General features: G+C 43.3%; 1 long non-coding RNA gene across 1 annotated transcript in view; it reads right to left on the bottom strand.

Moving 5' to 3' along the window:
- LOC117056274 overlaps window positions 1-13,070 on the bottom strand; it is a 142,100-nt gene that overhangs the window by 103,164 nt on the left and 25,866 nt on the right. The window lies entirely within an intron of this gene.

The following is a 13,070-nucleotide window of genomic DNA, read 5'->3' as shown; positions in this document are numbered from 1 at the left end:
ACAAAACAAAAGAAAACCCACCACTGCTAATGGCGAACCTCATATCCAAGAAACCATTGGAACATATTGCTAGGGGCGGAGAAATGATCCCCATTTGTCCACTAAGAGGGTGGGGTTTCTTGAGGCCATCTGCACACAACTCTGGACTTCTGTAGCATGGGAGTTGCTTGGAAACACTTTTGAATGTAGTGAACGTGCGCCCCTTGCCCAACAGTTTCCCACTGTTGGCGCCCTGGGGTGCACGCGCCACTCGTGTCCGCTTTGACCTAGCCACTCCAAGCTGACACCAAAACGCTCTCTTTCGCTGCCACCACCCTCTATTGATTTCACTCAGCTGCGGACCCAGGACAGAGACAAGAGGGCAGTCTCAGCCTGTACTGGTTACGCAGCTTCCTAGCTCAAAACAGAGCCACAGATGATTACTTTCCCCCTTACAATAGCATGGACTTGCGGCAGACCTGGATTTAGCCAAGCAACACTTAAGAGATGAACAAAACACAGAACAACAGTTCTTTTAAACATTTATTCAAAGGTTACTAAAAGATACACAATGCATAGTTCCCAATAGCAGTTACAAACAAAGAAAATAGAAACATACAAGTATGCTAACTTTAAAGACTTACTTAATCCCTTTCCATTAAGCGGCAAGGATCTGATTCTTAGCCGGAATCTACATCATAAAGGCAGGTAGTTCTCTCTTAGGCTTTCCGCCCTCGAGGCTTCAGCCCCAGCCACTCTGAGCGGCTCCCAACAAAATATTAAAACACAGTAAAACATCAACCATTAATAGGTGGCGGGGGTAGGTAGGAATGACTCTGGCTGATGCCTCCCAATCAGGAAGAGTACTAACTAGCTTCCTCTGGATGCCATGTTGTTCCCATGGACTCAGAATCCGGTCACCCAAATGAGGTGTAGAGTCGATGAGAGCACAGCTCCACCTTCTCCATCATGGAGGCTGAAGGACTATTGTTCTGTGGTAAAGCACATGCTCTGTGTGCAACTGGTCCCAGGTTCAAATGTGGTATCTCCAGTTAAGACTGGGAAAGATCTCTCCCTAAAACCTTGGGGAGCCCTTAGCAGTGTATGCAGGTGCAACTGAACAAATGGATCAATGGCCAAACTCCATATAAGGCACTTCTCTAGAATCCCAGCTGGAAGATTTAATTAGGCTCCTGCTTAAATGCCGCAAGCTTTAGACCATGCCATTAATAAACTTTGCCCTTTATGTCTACATTAACTTGTATTACCTGAGAACGCATAATGATGCTCACAAAGAAACGTTCATTGAAAAGTGGATAATGTTTGCAATGTACTGGAAACAACACATTCTGGGACAATGCTCACCTATAATCTTTCTTCGTTATAAAAATAACCTTATTTTAATTTTTTTTAAAGCTGCACATTGATGTAATTAAAGTAACTTGCTCCTCCAGAAACAACCAAATTTTAGATGATAAAAAACTTACTTCCTATCATTCTTCTGGCACCTAGGAAAAAATAATATTCACGCCTTGCCATGGAATAAAGTAAATAATGCAATAAGAAGTAGTAGTATGAATTTCAGTAAACTATTTTATATTTCTTCATTATGGGTTCATCCCTACAAAGATGCACTTGAATGGATCCCGACTCAAAGTTAGTGAGTCTTGTTTAAAATAGTTCTCTTCAGTGAACCAGACTAGCATATCTTAAGTGCAGAACCAGCGAACAGGGAAATTCAATTTGTGGGTGTGCTCCAAGGGTGGCTTTCCCCAGTGGAAAATGTTTTAATTGAGGCTCCAAAGTGATAGAGTTCATTCTTAATAACTCGCATCAACTGCATCAGGGCTAGGCAATGGAGAGGAAAATGTAGCAGCATGCTCCGCCTCTTAATGGCTGCGAAGAATCAAGGGTAGGCTGAAATGTGGCAGTTTCCTTTCACCACAGTACAGTACATCTACTTAGCAAAGCTCCTTCCATACAGTGGTACCTCAGGATACATATGCTTCAGGTTACAGACTCCGCTAACCCAGAAGTAACGCTTCAGGTTAATAACTTTGCTTCAGGATAAGAACAGAAATTGTGCTCTGGCGGCGCGGCGGCAGCGGGAGGTCCCATTAGCTAAAGTGGTGCTTCGGGTTAAGAACAGTTTCAGGTTAAGAACGGACCTCAAGAACGGATTATGTTCTTAACCCGAGGTACCACTGTATGCCCAATGGAGGGGAAGTGGGTCTGTGCTTCTCTAATGTCCTCTCTCTCTCTCCCTCCCATGCCCCCAATGACCACAGACTGAGAGGAATGGTGTTGGGGAAATCGGGTTCTACCCTGAGTAAGAGCACGTGTTGCGGTCGGGGCCTGGCAAGACACTAAATTGACCTGTAGGGAGTGGCTGGACGCTGGCCTTAGTCAGGATTGGTCAGGCAGAGTTACTGGGCAAAGTGAGATGTAGCAATTTGTGATGGACAGGTCAGCGTCCTTTATAATCCTCTGCACGCAGGGTGATCCCTCTCTTGGCTTCGAGCTTCGGATCACCCACCCGCCCCCCCATTGTTTTCTTAGGCCTCTGCTTTGACCTTGCAACTGCCTGTCATGGGGTCGTCTGCTTTGTAGCAGGGGCCCAGTAGGAATTTTTCCATCTGGCTGATTAGTGGTTGTCTTATGGTTTTTGCCTACTGCAGTAGCAACTTGTCACAACTTGTAAGGTTGGCGGTTAGGCATTGGTTATGTTTTGGATTGCTCGGATGGTGAGGCCCCACCTCCACAATCATGTTTATGTTGGTACAGGGAATTCCGTTAAAGGAATCCGGCGGCTCTTTTGCTTTGTCCGAACCCCAGGTCTGGGGCTAGGGCCATAGGCAGAGCCCCCGGGACCGCTGGTGAGGGGGAGGTTTCGTCCCCAGCCTCCTTAACTCTCCCCAGCTGCATTCTCCCGATGCTGACTGAAGTCAGCAGCTGTCCCGTTTGGACAGATAGTCTGAACCAATGCCTACGCAACCACTCACCAAATTTGTATTTTAATAAAGTTGTGGCCCTAAATTATTTGCCAAAAACCCAAACAAAAATTATGTCTCTGTGTTTAATTCTTGGGGGGTGGCTTGAGGACCTCGACGCGCAACTACATTTTTTTGAAATGAGCAGACATCTAAGGGTAGGGACAAGAAGCACACAGATTTCTGGGACACAGCTTAGAGGTGCAGGCCCATACGCACAACCATTCTAACACCCCCAGGGAGACTTACTCTATTGCGTTCAAAGAATGCAGTGGCAAGGAGCCCTGCATCCTAGAAGTTTAAAAGGAGGGAAACCTCTTTTGGAGGAACAGAAGGAATGCTGCAGCTTTCAGACCACTTCAGTCACAAGAACCTTTCAAAAAAAAATGTAAGGATGTAAGGATGGGAGGTTGCCAACATAAATAAATAGATTTTGATGTAGATTGTATGTTACATCATCTTAATGTAAATCAATGTAAAACAATAAACATATTTCCAGAAAACAACAACATAAAAATACATTGGGTGTTTCCGAATGATATTTTAAGGGTTTCCACTAAGTATTCTGCACGCAAATGGGATGGACTTGCCAACACCCTTGCAGAACGGGGGTGGACCAGATTTTAATAAGGTCTATCCATCCCCAGATACCAATTAGTCTATGGGCCAGATGGGATGGTCATTACCATATGATTGAATAAATGAGGTAGCTTAGGTAATAAGTTTTTTACTGGAGGGGGAGGGAAGGTTGATTATGTTCAATAAATAGCCAAAAATAAATAGTTACCACTTTGGGGCTATAATTTTCCACACATTCTGCCCAATTTGGGCCCAAGACAGCTGAAATTGAGTGTAAAACATCCATAATGTAGTGACATAGTATTTAGAAGCAGCACTGAAAAAATGTTGGGCAGTGCAAAACCTGTAAATAATACAAGGGACGGGTGGGGGAATAAATATTATTATTTAGATTTCACTTACAGATGAAATGCAACACAGGTGCTGAAGTGTGGTCTATCTTCTGCATAACTTACACCAATATGCATTTATCCTGCTGACACTGATCAGTGGGCTAGTCATCTCTCTATCGGAGTACCATTCTTGATGTACAACAATACTCCTCTCTCCCTTCACCTCTCAACACAGTTCATTCCAATTACACGGGACTTTAAATTGGGTGGTTGGTACCATTTTGGGGGACTGAATTAGGACCTAGTTTTTTATTGTCTAATAAAATTATTAACCATAATAGTTCTTAGTGAGGAGTAGCTTACATGGCGCAGGGAGGGAAAGGAACCTTAGGTGCACAGAAAAGCAGCTCAGCATACATACTGTAATGGTAAAGGTAAAAGGAAAAGGACCCCTGGACGGTTAAGTCCAGTCAGACTTGATTATGGAGTGGGGTGCTCATCTCGCTTCAGGCTCAGGGAGTCGGCGTTTGTCCACAAACAGTTTTCCGGGTCATGTGGCCAGCATGACTAAACCGCTTCTGGTGCAACAGGACACCGTGACGAGTGCTAGATGACACGGAAAGGTCGTTTCCCTTCCCGCCACAGTGGTACCTATTTATCTACTTGCACTGGCGTGCTTTCGAACTGCTAGGTTGGCAGAAGCTGGGACAGAGCAACAGGAGCGCACCCCATTGCGTGGATTCGAACCGCCAACCTTCTGATCGGCAAGCCCAAGAGGCTCAGTGGTTTGGACCACAGCACAGTGTCACCCACTCCCTGGTCACACTGTAATACTCAGCTATGAACAACAAAACAGCAAAACATCTTGACAAACTCAACATATTCTACTAGAGAACTGAAAATAGAAGATAACTCAATTCCATGAGAAAATGTTTAGCACATTGTTACTATACATTCATTCACAAATCCACAAAAACAGCAGAGCTGGAGTATGTTTTGTCCAGCATTTTAATGAAGCATAAAGCCACCGTCATCATTCTCTATTTAAAAAGGGCAGGCTCAAAGTCATATTCAGCAGCTTGCTTGTCACAATGGACTTCTGTCACGCACATCAATTAACTCTTCTTACAGGTACACATAAAGAACACTCTCCTAGAGCTACAGGCATGTGATTTGTAGTAGTCCAAACTCACTTCTATCTGCTTATTCTCTTCTTCGCATTTTGCCTATTTGTGGTATGGGACTGCCATGCTTGACAGTGTCTGGTGCCCAAATGATACACTGGGCCAGATGTCATGCCTTGTGATTTTGTAGAGGACACACCCCTGGAAGTGTGGCCGCATCATTTGTGGAGGACCAACAAACTGAAGTTCAGTTGACGCAAGATGGAGGTTCCACTGGTGGGCAGTTTAATGAAACAGAGAGGTGGCACTCAAAGTGCGCTGGAGAGGTTTAGAAAGGTCAGTTTCATGGATTGGAGTTATTCTTAGATCAGCAGTGGAGAACCTGTGGTCCTCTAGGTGACCCAAACTTGGGTTTCCAGCTGTTCTTAGACTACAATTACCATCATCCTTGACCACTGGTTAGTTAGGGATGATGGGAGTTGTAGTCCAACAACAGCTGGAGATCCAAATTTGGGAAACCCTGCTGTGGGAGATCTTTGATTCCAACTCCCATTGTTCCCAGGAAGCATAACCCAGGTGAGATGCCATTTGGGAACAAGCTGAAGGACACCAGGATGGGGAAGACTACTTGATCACAATAGAGTTGCTCAGTCAATGGCTGTATGCATATAAACAAGCCCTTGGAGTCCCTTTCAGCTCTACAATTCTTTGATTCTAAGCAGGTTAAAACTCTTCCCCCCCCCCGTGTCTTTGATGACATGACTGTTTTAGACAAATGGATAGCAAATAAGTAAACTAAAATGGAATTTGATTGTGTAGTTACAGCTACATTAAAAATATTACAGACATGTAGTACAAAAAGTGATGTTGTCCCCATAACATAAATCTTTGCAATTATATTGACTAAGGCAGTAATCAAGCACAAAATGTGAGGGCCAACAATACAGGATTCAGGGCCAGCTACCACTCTGAAGTATCCTTAGTAAAGTTCTCCCCAGCAATGCCAGTGGGCTCCCAGCCAAGAGGCTTTCCTCATAGCAGCAGTAGCAGCAAATGAACACTTAAATTCCCCACAGTGCCTGCATGACACTATGCAAAGCACTGTGGGAAGATAAAATACCTCCTTGATGCTGCCGTTCATGGATAAGCCTGTGGCCATCAGTCCAGGACTGGCACCAACATGGATGGACCATGCTGGGATTCCAAGGGTGCTGGGCATTGATGCCAGGCCTGCTGTGGCCTGGCAGGAATGGCTTCTTGGGTTTCTTCCCTGGCAAAATGCAGCCTTTTTATGGAAAGAAAAATGAATAAGAAGCACAATGGAGACTAAAGTTCCCTGGAAGCAACCAACTCTTGCATCGCTTCCTCACAACAGTTATTTTATAGCCTTCTTTGGGGATGGGCCACTTTCCCTTCTTCCTTAGTTCCTCCATATTTCTTACTTTTATGCAAATATTACCCTAGATACAAAGAGAGAGATGAAAGTCCTGCATCAAGGGGAAAGGAGCTCTGTGATAATCAAGAGCAAATTATACCGAGGTGTCGTTAAAATGCAGATTTTTTTTAAAAAAGAGATCCTCCTTAAGACAATAGTATGCATTCCATACTTACTATGAAAACATGCTATCAAGTAAACAGTGTTGTTCTTTTTTTTTTTTTAACAACGTGGCTAATTATTTACATCCTTTCTTTCTTCCTCTTATGTGGTGTAAATGGGCAGGTCTGCAATAAGTGGAAAGCCCCTATTAGCACTAATGAGAACTGAAGGGGAAATAGACCACCACCACCTCCCCAAAAAATATTTTAGAAGAAAAATATTTAATCATCAGTTTAATTATGCAGTGTCCTCCTTATTCTGAAAAGCCTCTTTTTCTTAAGAGCATGGCATGGAATGGAGAAGTAAATCACGAAGATCTAAGCACTTCCCTGAGAGAACTGAAAATCCCTCTTTAAAAATGGGGGCAAGGGGAGCTTGTGTTCGTGTTAACATACATTAGGTTTCCAGTGTATATTTCTAACCAGAACTCATACATTCTCCCTATCTCTACCCCATCATATCTTCCATTTCTATCAATATTTTGACACATTTCTATCAATATTTTGACACATTGGTCTCCTGGTCAGATTGGATTGCAGGCTTAATTCCACTGGAATGAAGAGATATAAGCACACAAGTAAGGACTAATGGGCTGTTTAGGATATATGTCCCGTTCAGACATAAGTGTGTGTGTGGGGGGGGGGGGGAGGCAGAGATACCTTAAGGGAGCTGCATTGTGGCAGCAGGGTCTTCCCACCACCTTGGCACATTCATACAAACATGCAGAAACCCTCCTATGATATATACCGTATTTTTCGCTCCATAAGACACACCTAGTTTTTTGAGGAGGAAAGGGGGAAAGCTCCCCTTTTTGAGGATCAGTTCAAAGTTGTGCATCTTCTTTTGGAAGAAGAAAAGCCCCATTTGCAAAAGGATCAGCTCAAAGTTGTGCTGCTGCTTCTGCAAAGGAGAAAAGACCCATTTGCAAAAGGAGCAGCTCAAAGCCCTTTCTACAGTTTCCAGGCAGATAATCTAATCAGCCAGTCACATGTCGCTGGGGAAACCAACAGCCTCCTCTGCAGAAAGGGAGCCAGCGACCTTATCTCTCTCCCCATCTCTTGCTGATCAGCTGTAAAGTGGCAGCCCTTCAACACTCCCTTCTCTCTTTGTAAAAGAAAAAGCTCGATCTTCTTTTGGTCCCTGGGCAATTCAGTTCCAGGGACCATGCATTCGCTCCATAAGACGCACAGACATTTCCCCTTACTTTTTAGGAGGGAAAAGTGTGTCTTATGGAGCGAAAAATATGGTAGCTTCTATGTGTGGGAACTCTCTATGCTAAACAAACATGTGCTGGTTGTGGAAGGTGCCTTGCTGCTGGGATCCTGATCCCTCCTTATAATTCTGAGTAACCCCAGTCATCCCCAACTGCTTATCTGCATGCTCAAACATAATGCAAGAATCAGGCACTGACAACAGTTTCCAGCAACAAGGTCAGTCCTACCATTAGGTAGATGAGGCCCCTGGCCATTCCCTTCTGTTAGGGATCAGAGCTCTGCATGTGTGCGTCACACAACCTGTCATGCAACCTGCGAAACTGACCCGCTACCTTCAGGTGCAGAAGAGGAGGAGGCTAAATTGTTGGAAGGGTCAAGTAAGATCCAACTGCTAGTCCAGCCTGCTTCTGTACAATGAATAGGAAAGGGAACCTACACCTGGGGCAGCAGAAGGTCTTGAACCAGCCCTATCTAGGAAGAGGGTGACACAATGATTCACCAGCTTTTGAGATCATCCATACATGCAGCAAGTGGACATTCAGACAGCCAACGTAGCTTGTGTGAGCAGAGGATCGTAGGAGCTGAAAATGTCTTACCAGGTTTTAATATTGTATTTCCAAATGGTTGTGACCTGCTCTGGCACCTCACAGTGAAAGGTAGGTAAGAAATCTAATAAACAGCAGCAGCAGCAACGGCAATACAAACTAGGTGCACCTACTTTTCTGCAGGAATGCAGGGAACTCTGCTGAGAAACTTTCTTAAGCGCATTTATATTGCTTCGCCATTTGTCAAAATTCCTGAGATGTTTTTCTTGAAGAGAAGCTCTCTCCCCGCCCAGATCACTTGAATTCCACTGCAGGTGGCATTTCCATGCCAACCTGCTTCTTTGTGTCTTGAAGGCATTATTGGTACTGCATTTGTGTGTGATGGGACTGAAAAAGCAAGGGGACAAGGGGACAAGATACGGCCAGATATGGTGTCTCTCTCAACATTTATTCATTCCATTTCTAAAGTGTTTCTTAGCAAACTCCACAAACAATGTCAAATAAATAAAAGAATGACTCTTTGGTTCACCCAACTACACCAACACTGAGTAACATCTGGCCTGATGAAAAGTTATGGAGAACTTTAAAGCTCACAGTGTATTTGTGATGTATTAATTAGTCCTAAAGGCATAACCCAACTATGGTTTTTTGTTTCATTTTTAGAATAAACTAAGATCCAATAAAATCAAAATACAAAACATATTTAAGACCATAATTGAAATCCAAAGTAAGACGTGTTAAACTAAAGTAGATCAGAAACCAGCCCACACTTTCAGGATCTAATTAAGCTTTTTGGGAAATCATCACTTTCTCCAGTTTTGAGAAAGTTTTGCTTTTTTAAAAAGAAGAAGCCAGGCATATGAGTCATGTAGGACAGGAAATCCCACCAATTCCAAGCGCCTGTACCACTGATGAGCAATGGACTATTTTGAATTTGCACATTAAACATGCACATGTGTACCACTGCCTTTCGCCATTATGGAATTCGAGAAATCCTAACTAGCTCACTCCCAAATACATACCTCAAGAATCAACTTTTAAAAAACAAATCTGCTTCCCAATTAGCAATAGAACAAGTAATTACTGTTAATATAAGCACTTCCATAAACTGCAGATGGCAGGCATCATCTTTGAACAGACATTCCCCTTCAGTTTCACACAAAAGCAAATGCATCTTTCGTGACATCTACATGCACCACCTAAAAACAAAGGAGTGTGTTTTTGATCAAAACTATTGTTTTAGTCGTATGCAAACGTATGCAGCCTTAATCAAAAATTAAAATTACTTTGATTAGTTGACAAAGATTTCTTTAATTGGATGACATCCCTTATCTCTCTCTCTCTTTCTCCCAGCGATTACATTTCTTGGTATAGCCTTTCAGACCAAGCTGGCAGCAAAGTGCTGTAAATCATCCAGATAAAAAAAAAGGAACCATCCAAGAGTTACGAGACAATTCTAAATCCCAACACCATTCCAAACCTGATATTAATTAGATAAAGAAAGGTTAAAAGAACCATGCACATTCATTCTCTGTGGATCCTGGCAATCAGGTTTTCTATTGGGGAGCGGCAGCAGGTAAAGGAAACAATTCTTCCCTGGCCCAATGAAGACGGCCAAAGGACTGCAGCAGCATAATTTTAGATTGAATAACAACAGCTAGGAAATTGAACATGTTGCCCAGAAAAGCTATGGGATCTCTTATCACTGGAGGTTTTAAGGAAGCTAGATAGAAATCTCGGTGGGATGCTTTTGGTACAGAATTTCCTCCTCTAAGCTTGGGCAGGATGATGCCTGCCAACGTCTTATGTTTTAGTGATTCTACTGGGCTTCAATTTGCAATTCTGGCAGCAAAGGCAGCAAGCAGAAATTTCAAGCAGGGTTAGATGAAATGCCGTGAAATGTTACAGAAGACTTGTGGGTCTAGAAGCCTGACAAACCACATGAATAAATCTATCCAAGAAGCAAGGACAAGGGATTTAGCCGCTAAGATTTTGCTATTAGTCATAAATCATCAAACAAACAAAAATAAATAACATTTGACAAAGAGCAAGATACAAAGGAAGGCTCCCTTCATCAATACCATGGAGTGAGCAAAATACCAGAATATAGCAGCGTCTTCCCAGAGCCCATTATTCAGCTGCCCCTATTGCACAGAAAGAAGCCTACTTGTTATATAGTTCAATGTGTTGTAGTTCATTTCTCTATTGTTTGAAGTTAACAGTAGAACTTTCCACTTGCTCGAAGATGCGACTTTATTGGTTCCAAAGATGCACCACACACATAAAATACTTTAATGGGAAAGTTACTGCCAAATTCTGAGTCACAACATGGGAAAATGAGTTGTATTGATCTTGGGGCAGAGCTGCAATTGGTCAACCATCTGTTTGTATGGAGTATTGTAGCTATCTGCAAGCAAAACTTGTACAGTTGTACCTCTTGTTACGAATGCTGCGTGTTGCGTTCGTCACGGGTTACGAACGCGCCGAACCCGGAAGTACTGCAACGGGTTACTTCCGGGTTCGGCGGTTAGCGCATGCGCAGATGCGTCAAATGACATCACGTGCATGCGCAGAAGCGCCAAATCGCGTCACGCACATGCGCAGACGCAGCACTCCGGATGCGGACCTTTCAGGTTACGAACGGGGCTCCGGAACGGATCCCGTTCGTAACCAGAAGTATCACTGTATTTTCCTTTATTATCTGAAGTTTCTGTTTTAAGACTGAAATCCAGGATGCAGGCAAGGGCGGGGGTGTGCTGTTCTACTTCACCATCCTTTGGGGGCATTATATTTTATTATATTTTATTTTCGTTGGGCAGCAGCAATGAGAGGAAAAACAGGGAGAGAAAGGTTTAAACCAGCTCCTGAGCTGGTCTAAATATCTCCATTTTCCAAAAGTGTTATGCACCAAGGCAGCATTGGGTGAAAGCCATTTCCTGTTCCTCCGTCCTTACCCCCCCCCCAACTGTCCTTGATATCCCAAACATTTGGCCCTAAGAATAATGGTAAGCCACTATCAGTTGGGCCAAGATACCAGAAGTTTCACAGTAGCAGGTTGTGGCGGATCTGATATCGGAGCTCTCCACCGTCAGAAGGGGAGACCTGGAATATTCTATCATGCCTGTGATGCCAAGAGAAGCAGGATTACGGGGCAGGTGACAAATGCAAGGAACAAAAATAAAATAAAAGAAGAAGCAGCATTCTGTTTGAAATGCCTGTTTCAGAAACATATCACTATGCTGACAGTCTTTTCTCTGGAAGCATTCAAGTTCCTGGCAATAACTCATTATCGTAGAACAATATGTCTTCAAAACAAAAAAAAACAAAAAACCAGAAACAAAACAGCAGCCACATGTTTTTAATATTACCTGCTGCAATTACTCCAGGATTTTGTTTCACCGTTAATCCTGGATATGATTAAATTGCCTCGCGTGGTATCACCAGCACAAATCTTAATAATTTTTATTTAGTGGGGATTGATACAATGTATCATTATAGCTTGACAATACAATTGGAAAAAGCAATTAAATTTGTAAACACGTTACTGTGCTCCCCAGGAAACATTTGACCAAGAAATATTTGGAATATAAAAAATTTAAGTTGATAGTTCTTTGTTCAAAAAAGACCTACTAAGAGAGTTTCTCAATCTGACAATCATAGAACCATAGAGTTGGAAGAGACCACAAGGGCCATCCAGTCCAACCCCCTGCCAAGCAGGAAACACCATCAAAGCATTCCTGACAGATGGCTGTCAAGCCTCTGCTTAAAGACCTCCAAAGAAGGAGAGTCCACCACATTCCTTGGCAGCAAATTCCACTGTCGAACAGCTCTCACTGTCAGGAAGTCCTTCCTAATGTTTAGGTGGAATCTTCTTTCTTGTAGTTTGAATCCATTGCTCCGTGTCCGCTTCTCTGGAGCAGCAGAAAACAACCTTTCACCCTCCTCTATATGACATCCTTTTATATATTTGAACATGGCTATCATATCACCCCTTAACCTTCTCTTCTCCAGGCTAAACATACCCAGCTCCCTAAGCCGTTCCTCATAAGGCATTGTTTCCAGGCCTTTGACCATTTTGGTTGCCCTCTTCTGGACACGTTCCAGCTTGTCAGTATCCTTCTTGAACTGTGGTGCCCAGAACTGGACACAGTATTCCAGGTGAGGTCTGACCAGAGCAGAATATAGTGGTGCTATTACTTCCCTTGATCTAGACGCTGTACTCCTATTGATGCAGCCCAGAATTGCATTGGCAACAATCACCAGATTAAGTTCCAATTTAGCCATTTTCATTATTTCATAGTTACCCATATACAGGAATGTTGTGTTTTGTCCTTCTAGAACAGGGTTTCCCAAACTTGGGCCTCTGGCTCATTTTTGGACTACAACTCCCATCATCCCTAGCTAGCAGAACCAGTGGTCAGGGATGATGGGAATTGTAGTCCAAAAACAGCTGCAAATCCAATTCTGTTCCAGAAGGTAACAAGTGATCACATGTGGTTGATTTTAACTGACAATAGTTATTCGTTCAACAGCATTTATTTAGTACCTAATTTACCCCCTGTAAACAGGATGGTGGCCTAACACCCTGATCCCAAGAGCACAATCAAAACCCTGGTGGTGGGAGGCAGCGTTGGGGTTTAATGGAACAATGGAGCCACTGCAGGCCCACAACTTGCAACTATACCTTTACCACAACAACTTCAGAATGGA

Source organism: Lacerta agilis, chromosome 1 (assembly GCF_009819535.1).
Source record: "Lacerta agilis isolate rLacAgi1 chromosome 1, rLacAgi1.pri, whole genome shotgun sequence".
Taxonomy (NCBI): Eukaryota; Metazoa; Chordata; class Lepidosauria; order Squamata; family Lacertidae; genus Lacerta; species Lacerta agilis.
This window is presented reverse-complemented; position numbering and strand designations above follow the sequence as displayed.